The sequence below is a fragment of the Notothenia coriiceps genome, unplaced genomic scaffold (genome assembly GCF_000735185.1).
Source record: "Notothenia coriiceps isolate Sejong01 unplaced genomic scaffold, NC01 NC01_scaffold00003270, whole genome shotgun sequence".
NCBI lineage: Eukaryota > Metazoa > Chordata > Actinopteri > Perciformes > Nototheniidae > Notothenia > Notothenia coriiceps.
Window position 1 is genome coordinate 1 of NW_011335971.1, and position 3,991 is coordinate 3,991.

The 3,991-nt window shown below is 42.2% G+C and overlaps 1 long non-coding RNA gene across 1 annotated transcript; it reads right to left on the reverse strand.

Moving 5' to 3' along the window:
- Positions 1-499: 499 nt before the first annotated feature.
- Positions 500-3,884, reverse strand: LOC104941185 (uncharacterized). Its single transcript, XR_797870.1, has 3 exons — positions 3,796-3,884; positions 1,645-1,716; positions 500-597 (listed from the first exon to the last, which is right to left on the reverse strand). It is a non-coding gene; the product is annotated as an uncharacterized lncRNA (long non-coding RNA).
- Positions 3,885-3,991: the final 107 nt, after the last annotated feature.

The window sequence follows — 3,991 nt, forward strand, 5'->3', positions numbered from 1 at the left end:
AAACTGGTCCTGAAGACACACACAGTACTTTTGGGTGTTTTGTAAAGTTTACTGGGAGTGATAAATATTCAGGCAAATTCTGATCATAGAGTATGTATTACAACTTTAAAAGTATTTTATATTATGAGAACAATTCTTGTAAAATGGCTACTTTATCTGCTCTCTCAGTGATGCACTTTACTCATTCACTCTCGACATCCCATTATACGGCGAAAAGTAAGAGTTTCACATCTAATACTAAACTAAAACTAACTTAAAACTGTATTCTGATTTGGTGTCTTACATTTTAAAGATTTGTTGTAGTAAAGAAACTGAAATATGTCTCTTCGAGAATGCATGACTGTTGACGGAGAAGAAATCATCCAAAACCTAGATAAATATTTCATTCTGGAAATCTTGCTGACTAATAAATCAACTCAACACCATCATTACTTGGAGGGCTGTTCCATCGAGCCTTAAATGGATAAAACATGTCAAATTTAGGATGAGTTAAACTTACTGGAGGCCCAAAGCGAAGCCCTGTGTGACCTCTCCTGCGTTCGGACCGGTGAAGTGCAGACCCAGGATCTTCTGGTCTCCCCCCCGCTCACACACCACCTGTGGAGGAAAAACACTGAGTTAAAACAAGGAGCTGAAGTTTCATCGGCAAAATAACCAACGAGCAGGGACAGTAGGCGCTTTCCCACCGAGTACTTTGCCGTACTTAGTTACCAGAACTCTTAAGTTCTGATGAACTAAAGAGCAGATCGCGTTCACACTGGAATAAGTCCCTGAGGGAGGATTAGAGAAATGAAGCCGCTGACGTCACTTCTTCTTCTTCTGCTTTGGGTTTACTGGCAGGCCGCAAAAAACTTCACGGCGTATACTGCCACCCGAAGTCCCCGGCCGGAAGTCCCCGCAGCTCCCATGTTTTCTTTTGTATTGCCATATGTTATTCTCTCTGCGTTGGTGCGCTGGGCTAATGCTAATGCTAATAATGCTAGCAAATAAAATGGCGGCCGAGTTTTACGGGGCGTGGTGCACCCAGCCAATCAGAAACGGGAACCTTTTTCTCCCATGAAAGTACCTGCTCTCTAGCAGGGACTAAAAAGGTTCTCATGAACTAAGTTCTAGTTCCGAAATTTTTTGGTGTGAACGCAACATTTCACGAACTATCGGAACTATACTGGGAAAAGTAGTCCGGTGTGAAAGCGCCAGTAAATCCCAGAGCTGCCTAATGGTTATGTTTTTTTTTTTAATAACGCACATTTCAGACACAAAGGCAATTCAAAGATCTTTACATGAGCATTAACACACAAACAAATGACAACTAGACAATCCATTAAACAGAGAAAACATAGTTAAAAATCAACATTTAAAAACAGTAGACACTACCAGAGGTGCAGAGTGTGACAAAGTGTAAAAATGACATAAGAGATAAGCAGAAATGCTTTTAGCCTCAAATGAAGAAAGAAATCCTCAAGGTTGGACACAGATGGACGAATAAAAAATGGTCAGGATCACGTTCAACCTTTCAAACTATTTGACTAATTGAGCCCTTCAAAGAGTTGTTCAAACCGGACTGCAGGAGTATATTATTTATATAGTGTATAAAATGCGAAAAATCCCCATCCCTGTACAGTTTGGTGTGCAGTTTAACTTGACCTTTAAGTAACACTGGCTGGCATCGCGCTCTGCAACAGAGAACTCCAGAGGCTTGTAGAAAGCATGGTAGACCTGCAGACAGCAAAACAGAACATACATCATATTAACAGTAGAAATAGTATAGATTGTGTAATTGTGGTCTTTACATCTCCAACCAATTTTGCACATTATGAGAATGTACAAAGGTAAACAATTATAGTTTTCAGCAGTCATGATCTCTTCTGGTGTATATTTAGCAAGGTAATGTATTCACTTTTTTAGGAGCCACTTAATAGCTTATTGTGTCTTACTGTATATAGATTGAGACAACACTATTAAATACATCTAAGATTAGGTAGTAGTTATGGCAACAGATCTGGACAATTTTGAAAAAGTCCTAGGCTCCTCCAAACAATGTAACATACCATTTTCTAAGGACAAACAAACGTAAACTGTGCAAGAGAAATATCATTTGATTCAGCTCTGTCTTATGAACACGTATCCAAACCACTGTATCAGAATGAGAGCATCAATGCTTGCTCGTGACGGTGATTGATTCCTAACCCAACGACGAGTGTGAGGTGTGTGTTTTATTCTGTGTGAGGTGTGTGTGTGTTTAATTCTCCGCGTGGACGTGCCGACACAAGTTGTGAGGGCCGTGCAGCTGTCGGGGGCCGGTGCTGCGGCTCCTCCTCAGATCTTAGCTCCTGTCATCGCCACACACACACACCTCCATCAGGCCTCCTGCTCGCCTGCCACTCACAGCCCAAACCGTTTATCCTCGGCCTCCTGCAGGTGTTGGCGAGCATCTGGCACAGCGCTCACGTACACAAGCTCCTGAAGTACGGAGCTGCTTGCTGTGGCCTTTGTGTGTGTCAATGTTTGTTTAGTGGTTATGGGACATTGTGTTTTTGATGCAGGTTGTGGCCACTAACACTGGCTTTGTAAATATATTTGTGTATGTGTGGCATGCAGCCGAATAGTAAAAGGTCTAAAGACATGATTTAATAAAGTAAAAGTTACACTTATGGATCAATGCTCAGCAGTTCTGTGTTGTTATATTAGAGGAAGTGGGTCCTTTCTTAATAGAGACATATTTCATTCTACAGATTAGTAGATTCAACGTCACAATAAGTAAATTGAGGGCCTTAAAGTAGATACATAGTACCCTTTAACACATATTTTTAAATACAATTCAAATGTTCCACCAATCACTTATGTTGACTTTACAATATTAACCAATAAAAAAAGACAAAAAACCACATATCCCATCTCAACAACTATGAAAATATTTTTGTTTAAAGGCTCCATGTCATTGTTAGTGGAGCCTCGTGCGCCGCGTTTGGGGGTGCGGGGGGGGGGTTAGGGTGCTAGTGGAGCCTCGCATATGGGGGTGCTGCAACCCCCTCAGCATACCCCCCTTCCCGCGTCCATTAGCGATGACTCGCTGTCTCGCAGACCCCACGCAGCGAGCAGGAAATGAACCCAGCTCACACTGTCCGCTCCAGCAGCGAGCCCCGCAACGTCCCGGCACCCAGACCCCACGCAGCATTCTCATCTGTTTGTCCTTACTGGTGTCATTTTCTGGTTGCTAACAAACGCCATTGTAACACATAATCACTGATGTTCAGCTGTAACGGTGGTGATCTCATCAGAACAGAGAGGGCGAGCTGACCAATCAGAGCACAGTGGGCTCGGAGGGGGGGCAGGAGCTCCGACAAGCCGTTTAGGACAGAGAGTGAATACACATACTATACAGAGATGCTGTATGAGAAACCAATGTGAGTTTGGAAAATTGCACAATATAAATCTATTCTAGTTGACCTCAACAACGGAATTATGATCAGTAAAAATGGCCATGACATGGGACCTTTAATGTTTAAAAGAATTTCACCAAATTGTGGGCAATTATTAAAAGATGGTACATGCAATATGGGCTTTCTGGTGTTTAATTAAAATGTAATTGCTTTTATTACTATATCTTCTATATAGTAGTTAAAGTTCATTCATGTTCAAATGTAAATAAGTCAGAAGAAACTACCAGAATAAATCACATTTCTCTATTGCGTTTTAACTTGAAGTGTGGACATATTAAAGGATTTCATTCAAAATGCTACTAATTCATCCTGGAAGCATTCACAGTGGGAAATCTACTTTTCACAGCTATCTCACCTCGATGCCGTCTTTCCCATGCCTCTCCTCAGCCTCTTCCTCAGAGAGACCCACACAGCCGTACTCCAGGGGGGTGAACACTGTGGTGGCCACCTGACACACACACACACACACACACACACACACACACACACACACACACACACACACACACACACACACACACACACACACACACACACACACACACACACAC